The sequence below is a fragment of the Triticum urartu genome, chromosome 1 (assembly GCF_003073215.2).
Source record: "Triticum urartu cultivar G1812 chromosome 1, Tu2.1, whole genome shotgun sequence".
Lineage (NCBI taxonomy): Eukaryota > Viridiplantae > Streptophyta > Magnoliopsida > Poales > Poaceae > Triticum > Triticum urartu.
In genome coordinates this window covers 249,480,549-249,491,666 of record NC_053022.1, presented here as the reverse complement: position 1 = coordinate 249,491,666, position 11,118 = coordinate 249,480,549, and positions in this window count along the sequence as shown.

The following is an 11,118-nucleotide window of genomic DNA, read 5'->3' as shown; positions in this document are numbered from 1 at the left end:
GCATTCTGCAGTTCAGTCCACCGATATGGCCCTTTACACATATACCCATGCATATGTAGTGTAGCTCCTTGCTTGCGAGTACTTTGGATGAGTACTCACTGTTGCTTTTCTCCCTTTTTCCCCTTTCCCTTCTACCTGGTTGTCGCAACCAGATGCCGGAGCCTATGAGCCAGACGCCACCATCGACGACAACTCCTACTACTACTCGGGAGGTGCCTACTACTACGTGTAGCCCGCTGACGACGACCAGGAGTAGTTTAGGAGGATCCCAGGCAGGAGGCCTGTGCCTCTTTCGATCTGTATCCCAGTTTGTGCTAGCCTTCTTAAGGCAAACTTGTTTAACTTATGTCTGTACTCAGATATTGTTGCTTCCGATGACTCGTCTATGATCGAGCTCTTGTATTCGAGCCTTCGAGGCCCCTAGCTTTTAATATGATGCTTGTATGACTTATTTTATTTGTAGAGTTGTGTTGTGATATCTTCCCGTGAGTCCCTGATCTTGATCGTACAGATTTGCGTGTATGATTAGTGTACGATTGAATCGGGGGCATCACAGGTTGTGACTTAACACGAAAGATGAACTCTCTTCACCCTATTCTCCTCGACAATTGGTTTGTCAACCAATGCTGATCACTCATGGTAGATACTTGAGGCGATCTCCGAATCTTTACAGACTTCTTCTTCGAGAACCACAATCACTCTTGGTCTATGAAGAAATTGACACCTAACCGTCTAGAGAGTTTGTAGCTCTAAAGAGTAATAGGCAGAGCGTACTGGACTTAGATTTGAGTGATGCTGAACCACTATCTAATTTTTCGGCTCTAGGGGTTTTCTCTCGGTGGATTTCAAACTCAAATCACTCGGAGAAGGGGTTGCTCAACAATCTTCTCAGAATCAAATGGAGCAGCCACCGGACAATGCCGGCACAGGGTGGCTATTTATAGCTGCAGCCTTCCTAGATGGGAAATGACCATTTTGGACACGCGGTCCAGCCAATGGCCAACCGACACATTCTCAATGGTCGGATTTCAAAGAGTAACGGTAACATTACTTGAGGAACAAGTAATGCTAACTCGGTCTGAGACAAATCTCTCGCAGCGAAGAAGATTTCAGTCTCTTGCTGGCAAGTATGTGCTCGTAGCACAAAGAGATTTCTCTCACAACTTCCATAGGATTTGGGTTTAGCATCAGAGAATCAAAGTTTCGAACGCTACACCCCTGTTAATAGTACAATGGTCTTATGACTCAATAAAGAGAAGAAGAACAACGAAATAAATGCTACGTCTTCACTTCGTCTTCAATCTCCTCGATCGCAGTCACTTCCTTCGGACGAGCACCGAACCAATTGCTTCACGTCAGCAACTTTTGAGGGGTCACTCTTGTTTTCATTATCTTCGATGATAACCTTCACTGCAACGCAGGGAGATTACCTTCATTGTTTGCATCAAACTCCTCGTGACTTCAGGGACCTGTTACTTTATGTGCACTAGCAAACAGATAAGTCCCATACTGTTTATGTCAACAAACCAAAACATAAGGGCCAATCATTGCACCAACAATCTCCCCCTTTTGGACGGTTGTTGACAAAATAGATAATCATCAAAGTGAAGATAGATAAGTGAAAAGTAAATAGAACAAGAGTGAATTTGTGTTGCTTAGCTCGCTGATGAAATAGACTCCCCCTAAATATATGTCGGGCTAAAGATAAGAGAATAATTCCCCTGCACAAATTGAGGTAAATAGAGGAAATTTCAATCATTCGAGTCAATGATTCGCACTGATGGTATATAATCCATCGAGATTGTAGTGCAATCATTTGGAACTTGTGGTAATAATTCCACCTGCAAAACAAATGCTTCAAGAGAAATAGTGCAGCAGGCGGGGTTATTGACATTACAGCACTGAAGTTTTACATCATAGAGCAGACAGTCTTTAAAGGCATAAGTTCGACTCACACGAAACCAAACCAAAGAAACACATAAAGCAAATCTATCGAAACTCAATGTAGTTCTCCCCCTTTTTGTTAACTAGTGTAAAAAAGGTGACGAATAACATGAGTGTAGAAGCTGTGAACTTGGGTCACTCGATGGCATCTCCAGAAGAACTGTCCGAGGAGATTTCTGATTCGGCGGTAACTAGAATAACTTCATCGTCAACAGAGCAAATTTTTCTTTAGAAATAGCAGCTTGGGGCTGAGAGGATGACACCACATTGGGATTAGCCACTTGAGCAACACGTGTAAGCACATTTCCTTCGGCAGGTTTTTCTGTCGGTGAGTTGGCTTCATATTCTTTGATCAGCTTGCGAAGCTTAAGATGTAGAAGATCAGTAGTTGGCTCTCGAGTAGGCAGCGAAGGAGTACTGCAAGCTTGGAAATCTTCAATAGAGAAGCCTTTGTCAATGTAATCATAGAGCTCTTTGAGATCAACATTTAGGAGTTGTTTCTCAGTGAAGAACTTGCGAAGTAACTTCCAGGGCCATTTCTTGTTCTCATCAGCAATAAGATGAGTGATTCTTGTTCGGTTGTTGATAGCATTCAGCTCAGCCGCAAGGTGTTCTTTCTCTCTTCGATCCTCAGTAATGTGCTACAGCAGTAGTTGTTGTGTTCACAGACTGACTTCAAGCTACGATGGAGGTTGATGAAATATCTTTCGATCACGCTAAGGCAGACGTGGCCCATAGAATCCCTTGTGGTAATCTTGAAGGCTTGAAACAAGTGATTTACCCGAAGAGATATCTTTCAAGACTTGCAGGGTATCGCGTACTGGAGGAATCAAGCTTTTGTGACTAACCTTCGCCGGATACTCTGTATGCATGGCATGATCAACTACTATCTGAATCCATGGTGCATATACTTTGAGGGTTTTTGGATACTGAGCAGAATCCTTCAATATGCGCAGAAACATATCCTCAACATCAAAGACATATCGCCCAGAGATTGCATTTCAAAGAACATCTGATATGATATTATCTGTATTCATCCTGGCCAGAGGGCAAATAGTGTAAGTGAGCAAATGATATAAAGTCTGATTCTCAAAAGTTAAATGCTCTAGCTTAGGAGGACCATTATAGTCACGAATCTTCTCTACATTCATGGTGCATCGAAAGATTTCATCTGAAATGACATCAATATTGTGCACGTAAATTTCAGTTTTACCATGCTCAAAACGAGGGAAATGGAAGTGTGAAACAAAATCTGTGGAGGTGCACTTGATGCGTTTGCCTTCGGTTGTCCATTCCAAGATCCATTTGGAACTGTCAGATTCATCACCAGAGATGTACAAGGTTGCATAGAACTGGAGTATGATTTGTTTGTTCCACAGATGTTCGAATGCAAAGACATTGGTGAGGCAAAAATCTTCCAGATCTTGTAGTAACTGATCAAAACAGCCAATAATCTTCATGGTTGGGATGTCCGGGAACTCATGAGGGAATATCTTCTTGGTGTCATAGAGAACCCGAGCGTAATAGATAGCATGTTCCTTGGTACAGAACTGAGGCGATTCAGATGTGCGTGGTCCATTGTACGGACTTCCCTGAAAGAATTGAGGATGCGTGTTTCGATTGAAAAGCAGACCTTTGGTGCCAGCGCCTACCGAAAACAAAGGCATTTCTTCATGAGGATATGGATATTTGAGTTCATCTTCGATTGAAATTACTTCATCTCCATATACCACGGAGTCAGTATGACGAGCAGAGACAGATTTATGTACGAACGGACCAACATCTGAAATTCTTTGCGCTGTGTTGATAGACAACTTCAGTTGAGAGGGAGCAGATGGAACATTGGACGGAGCCGCGGAGGCAGTTTGCAATTGAGCTGATTCTTTTCGGTAGGCACTGGGGATGAATCAGTGACTAGGGGCAGTTGAGGTTGTCCTTCGGTAATCTGATGTTGTTGAGAGGTTTGGGGAGCTGAAACTTTTGGTTCTTCACGAGCTGGAGAAGCTTGGTGCTCGGAGTGAGGGATTTCACCTTCTTTAGAAACACTTTGTTGAGATGGAATATCAGCTCTAACAGGGGAGGCCACATGCACTGTTTCAGTTGGCCTTGGCGAGGGAGGAGCATATGTGACTTGAACAGTGGGTTGCAAAGGAATTGCTGGCTCAGGGGAGTTTTCTTTCTGAGGTTGAGCGTCAAAGTGAGTTGGTGTAACATCCCAATTTTCAATTTGTATGTTATACATAGGTCATCATATGCATATCATATTTTAATTGCATTTTGTTTGTGATCCTAGAAATCTTATGCAACTCAAGGACCCAAGGAGAGAGTTGGGGATTTCATTTATTTTCATATTTGATTTTTTCTCAAACTTGAAAAGAGGGATCACTTTGATTTTAATATTTTTCTCTCCAATTATTTCCAATAAAAAAATAAAAGAGGGAAAACAATATGACTTCTTCAAAAAGAGAGGAATATTGGAGGTAAAATTTTAAAATCAAATAAATATTTTATTTGGATTTTATTTGAGATTTTATTTCAATTAGAAAAATATGCATTTTTTAAAATTGCATTTTAGGCCAAAAAAAAGTTCACTTTGTTCTAAATATTTTATTTAGATGGTGAAAATTGTTTTTGGCATTTTTATACTTTTTTTATATTTTATTAGGATTTTTCTTCGGCGGAATTTTATTTAAAAAAAATCCGCCCGACCGGGCCAAAGGCCCACCCGAGCCGGGCCGAAGCCCATAGCGCCGCCGCCTTCCTCCCGTGGCCGCCGTGCGTGGCACGGACGTCGAGGAGAGTCCGAGCCGGACTCCAGTCGCGCCGGCCCCGTCCCCAAGCCGCGCCCCCCGGCCCCTTTATAAGCCGCCGGACCCTGCCGCCCTCTCCACCCCGCCACCGCACCGCCGCCGCCAGCCCGTGCTGCTTGCCGCGCCGCCACCTGCCGCTGCCGGACCCCGCCGCCCCGCCGAATCCCGCCGCCTTGCCACAGCTGCCCGTCCCGCCGGACCTCGCCGTCGACCCCGGTTTTCTAGAACCGGTAAAAAACCGACAAAATCGTCGCCCTGGTTTTTTCGTTAGATCGTTTAGTTTTTTTTTTCCGGTTTCGCTAATTAGCGAACGTTCACCCGAACGTCCCTGTTAGCGAACATGTTCGCCCGTTTGTCTCTGATAGTGAACGTTCGTTCGTTAGTACTTTTCTTTGATTTTATTTTCGACCAGGGACCTATCGATGATTATTTTTATCACAAATTAGCCCTTGATCTTCAAACGTTCGCAACTTTTTGCTCGTTTGTCCAAATCCAGTGAAACCAACGCCAAAATCTTCGTCTCGGACTCCTCTTTCCAGTTAACCAACTTGAACATGATTTTGAGAATTTAAAATTTGATTGCAAGCAGATTTGAATTTGAACTTCTTTTGATCGCAGTTTGAGTTTCATAGCTCTGATTTGATTGATTCTTTTTGCAAATCGAAGCTCTTCTCTTGTACTTAGATTTGGATCTTTTCTCTTGAGTTTTACCCTTGCATCTATTGCTTTAGTGCTTATATATGTTATTGTTTGCTTGCGATAGAGTTTCTGGAGTGCGAAGGTGCTACTACGAGTCACTAGGGTTTTCAGATCGTCAAACAAGGCAAGTAATACTTTGATCATATCTCTTATTACCCAATTTTTATGCATTAGTCTCAACCCTCCAACATTGCATGAGTAGGATCTGCTTAACATGTGGGTATTGGGAAGTAGTTGTTGAGGTATTACCTATTGCCCTTTTCATTCAAACCCTGGGAGTTACTTCTACGTTATGCTTACACCGCTATGCTATGCTGTAGACGTGGTTTGGTTTGAGTGATTCACGACTGTTGTGAGTATTGTTATGAACTAAGGGTTTATTTTAAGGTGGCTACTTTAACACACATCTGTGTGGATTGTTTGTGGGCACCTGGGGCAATCCAGTGTTATCCAAGGAGATCCTAGGGAATCCGTGTGATCATCCTATGGTCCGCCACCCAGGCTCGAAGGGATCATAATGTTATTCATGATGGAAACTTCCGTGTGCAGCCACAAGCCATTATGGGCTCTGGCATAGTTGAGTATGTTGCGTGACCTCTTTCAGTGGTAAACTAGCAGATGTACGAGATGTAGGTGGTACGGTTTACCCATCGAAAGAGCTAATGCTTCTGAAAGACTGTGTCTCGGTCATCCGTTTCTCAAACATCATGTAGTGCGTGAAATCAATAGAGGAGATCGAGTCCTGTGGGGAAAAGTGCACAAACCTCTATAGAGTGTATAAACTAATCATGGTTAGCCGTGTCCCCGGTTATGGACATCTTGAGTATCTGGTGCTTGAATTATTATGTTGATCTCATCACTTTATTTAATTAACTTGATGGGTTAATGATTACTTTAAATGGGATTGAGATGGGGTTACCATTCTCAATGTTTTCAACAAACTTTGTAGTTAAATAAAATATTCCTTTGTTGTAGGGAAAAACTAGCTTTCTGCAAAAATAAACATAGAGCCTCCACCAGCCAAATATGCATATAGTTATAGCTGCTACTTGTTCATTGCTCTATAGTGTTATTTTGCCAGCATATTCCATGTGCTGGCCCGTTTCGGGTTGCAACGTATTATGTTGCAGATTTTTCAGACGAAGAGTAAGGTGCAGCAAGCAAGGATCATCCCAAGGACCATCCCAAAGACCACATCATCATCGACGACACCGACTCCGACCCAGACAGTGATGATGACTATGAAGACGAAGTTGGAGCAGATATCATGGAGTCTTCTTTTGATCAAAATTTCTAGTTGACCACCATATTATCAGTAGTATTCCCCCATGTATATTGATGGCCCACAAGTATAGGGGATCTATCATAGTCCTTTCGATAAGTAAGAGTGTCGAACCCAACAAGGAGCAGAAGGAAATGATAAGCAGTTTTCAGCAAGGTATTCTCTACCAGCACTGAAATTATCGGTAACAGGTAGTTTTGTGATAAGGTAATTTGTAACGGGTAACAAATAGTAAAAGTAAATAAGGTGCAGCAAGATGGCCCAATCCTTTTTGTAGCAAAGGACAAGCCTGTACAAACTCTTATATAAAGGAAAACGCTCCCGAGGACACATGGGAATTATCGTCAAGCTAGTTTTCATCACGCTCATATGATTCGCGTTCGTTACTTTGATAATTTGATATGTGGGTGGACCGGTGCTTGGGTATCTCCCTTCCTTGGTCAAGCATCCCACTTATGATTAACCCCTCTTGAAAGCATGCGCAACTACAAAAGAAGTATTAAGGTAAACCTAACCATAGCATGAAACATATGGATCCAAATCAGCCCCTTACGAAGAAACACATAAACTAGGGTTTAAGCTTTTGTAACTCTAGCAACCCATCATCTACTTATTACTTCCCAATTCCTTCCTCTAGGCCCAAACAATGGTGAAGTGTCATGTAGTCGACGTTCACATGACACCACTAGAGAAGAGACAACATACATCTCATCAAAATATAGAACGAATACCAAATTCACATGACTACTTATAGCAAGACTTCTCCCATGTCCTCAGGAATAAACGTAACTACTCACAAATCATATTCATGTTCATAATCAGAGGGGTATTAATATGCATAAAGGATCTGAACATATGATCTTCACCGAATAAACCAACTAGCATTAACTACAAGGAGTAATCAACACTACTAGCAACCCACAGGTACCAATCTGAGGCTTTGGGACAAAGATTAGATACAAGAGATGAACTAGGGTTTGAGATGAGATGGTGCTGGTGAAGATGTTGATGGAGATTGACCCCCTCCCGATGAGAGGATCGATGGTGACGACGATGGTGATGATTTCCCCCTCCCGGAGGGAAGTTTCCCCGGCAGAAGAGCTCCGCCGGAGCCCTAGATTGGTTCCGCCAAGGTTCCGCCTTGTGGCGGCGGAGTTTAATCCCGTAAGCTTGCTTATGATTTTTTCCACGGTAAAAGACTTCATATAGCAGAAGATGGGCACCGGAGGCCTGCTAGGGGGCCCACGAGGCAGGGGGCGCACCCAGGGGGTAGGGCGCGCCCCCACCCTCGTGGATGGTGGGTGGCCCCCTCTGGTACTTCCTTCGCCCAATATTTTTTATATATTCTGAAACATGCTCCCGTGAAGTTTCAGGACTTTTGGAGTTGTGCAGAATAGATCTATAATATTTGCTCGTTTTCCAGCCTAGAATTCCAGCTGCCGGCATTCTCCCTCTTCATGTAAACCTTGTAAAATAAGAGAGAATAGGCATAAGTATTGTGACATAACGTGCAATAAATGCCCATAATGCAATAAATATCAATATAAAAGCATGATGCAAAATGGACGTATCAACTCCCCCAAGCTTAGACCTCACTTGTTCTCAAGCGAAAGCCGATATCGAAAAATATGTCCACATGTTTAGAGATAGAGGTGTCGATAAAATAAAATATGGACATGAGGGCATCATGATCCTTCTTAGAACAACAACATATATATATTCTTATATGATTTCTTATGCTAAAGTAACAATTCATTCACAATTTCAAGTATGAATCAGAAACTTCATTGAGAAACAAGAAACTATAATCTCAGTCATTGAAGCAATTGCAATTTATCATAACATAGGAAAGAGTCAATATAAGAGCTTTTCAGCAAGTCCACATACTCAACCATCATTTAGTCTTTCACAATTGCTAACACTCACGCAATATTTATGGTTATGAAGTTTTAGTCAGACACAGAGAAAGATAGGGGATTATAGTTTTGCCTCCCAACCTTTTAACTCAAGGGTAATGTCAACAATAATAGTTCATGAAAACTCACATCCAATTAGCTATATATATCAGGATCTTTCCAACATATTGTGCTTGCCAAAGGATAACATGTAAAAATGAAAGGTGAAGATCACCATGACTCTTGTTTGAAGTATAAGACAAGAATAAAAGATAGGCCCTTCGCAGAGGGAAGCAGATGTTGTCATGTGCTTTTATGGTTGGATGCATGAAATCTTAATGCAAAAAAACGTCACTTTATATTGCCACTTGTGATATGGACCTTTATTATGTAGTCCGTCGCTTTTATTGCTTCCATATCACAAGATCGTATAAATCTTATTTTCTCCCCACTAATAAATCATACATATTTAGAGAGCAAATTTTATTGCATACAACATGACAACTTACTTGAAGGATCTTACTCAATCCATAGGTAGATATGGTTGAAGGTTATTCGGAAGCACAAGTAGTATCTCTACTTGGTGCAAAGAATTTGACTAGCATGAGAGGGAATGGCAAGCTCAACATGTTGGATGGTCCATGACAATATAATCTATTTCAGATGTAAGAAAACATAACCCATTACGTTGTCTTCCTTGTCCAATGTCAACTCTTTAGCATGTCATATTTTAATGAGTGCTCACAATCGTAAAATATGTCCAAGATAGTATATTTATATGTGAAAACCTCTCTTTCTTTATTACTTCCTATTAATTGCAACAATGACCAAAACTATGTTTGTCAACTCTCAACAACTTTTATTCATCATACTCTTTATATGTGAAGTCATTACTCTCCATAAGATCCATATGATCCCTTTATTTCTTTTTATTCTTTCTCTTTTATTTTTATTCCCTCAAGATCACAACAAGATAATCAAGCCCTTGAGTCAACACTAATCTTTATTATATATAGCTCACGGACTCAATTACATAGAAGGATCATAAAGCAAAAACTCAAAACTAGATCATACTAAAACTTTATTCTACTAGATCAAGATATTACCAAAAGGATCAAACTAAGAAAAACGGTAAAGATAAAAGTGTGATGGTGATACGATACCGGGACACTCCCCCAAGCTTGGCAGTTATCAAGGGGAGTGCCCATACCATGTGTTTATGTCTCTTTCTTCGGGGGTGGTGATGTTGGAGTTGTTGATGATTGTGCCTTCAGCTTTTTCATATTGTTGAGAAGGGCGATCTCCTTTAAATCATTGACCTCCAATTCCAGCTTCAAGATCTTGTCACATAAATCTCCTTTGCTTTTCTGCCAAAAACGAGAAGGAATAGATCGGTTGTTAGACAGTTTAGCCCTCTTGGGGAGACTAGACTTCTTGAACTTCACGTGCATATCCCCAGGTTGAGGTAGAGGGACATCCTCCTCCTCCAAACTTGAATCATTGATCATCCTCAAGTGAGCATACTCCTCATCATCCGTAGTTCGACCACAAGGAGATAGGTCCCCATTGGTCTTTGGGTCAGCAATGAGATGTGAGACATAGCTCTCTCCGTCGGAGTCTTGAGAAGACATCTTGATCTAAATCTGCAGCAAAACAGCTCGAAACAAAAACAGAGGATCTTTGCGCGGTACGATGGTCAAAAGCCTCGGGAGATTATATAATGAATTTTTACCGACCAAAAGAAGTATCGTGTAAGAAAACGGAGTCCGGAGAGCACACGAGGTGCCCATGAGGCAGGGGGCATGCCCAGGGGGGTAGGGCGCACCCTCCACCCTCGTGGATGCCTCGTGTCCTTCCCGGACTGCTTCTTATTTTCCTATTTTCTTAAATATTCCAAAACGGAGAAAAAGTGCTATTAGAACTGTTTTGGAGTCGGTTTACTTACCGTACCACATACCTCTTCCTTTTCGGAGTCTGAAATGTTCAGGAAAGTGTCTCTTATGTATTCCTCCGGGGTTACGGTTTCAATAACATTAGTTTCAACATTTATGGGATTACCTGAGATATAGTGTTTGATTCTTTGACCGTTCACCACCCGCGGATTTGTGCCTTCAAAGTTGTTGATTTTTATGGCACCAGAACGATAGACCTCCTCGATAACGTAAGGCCCTTCCCATTTAGAAAGGAGTTTGCCTACAAAAAATCTTAAACGAGAGTTGTATAACAATACATAATCACCTACATTAAACTCACATTTTTGTATCCTTTTGTTATGCCATCTTTTAACTTTTTCTTTAAACAATTTGGCATTCTCATAGGCATGGGTTCTCCATTCATCAAGTGAGCTAATGTAAAAAAGCCTCTTCTCACTGGCAAGATTGAAATCATAATTGAGCTCTTTAATGGTCCAATATGCCTTATGTTCTAATTCAAGAGGTAAGTGACATGCTTTACCATAAACCATTTTATACGGAGACATGCCCATAGG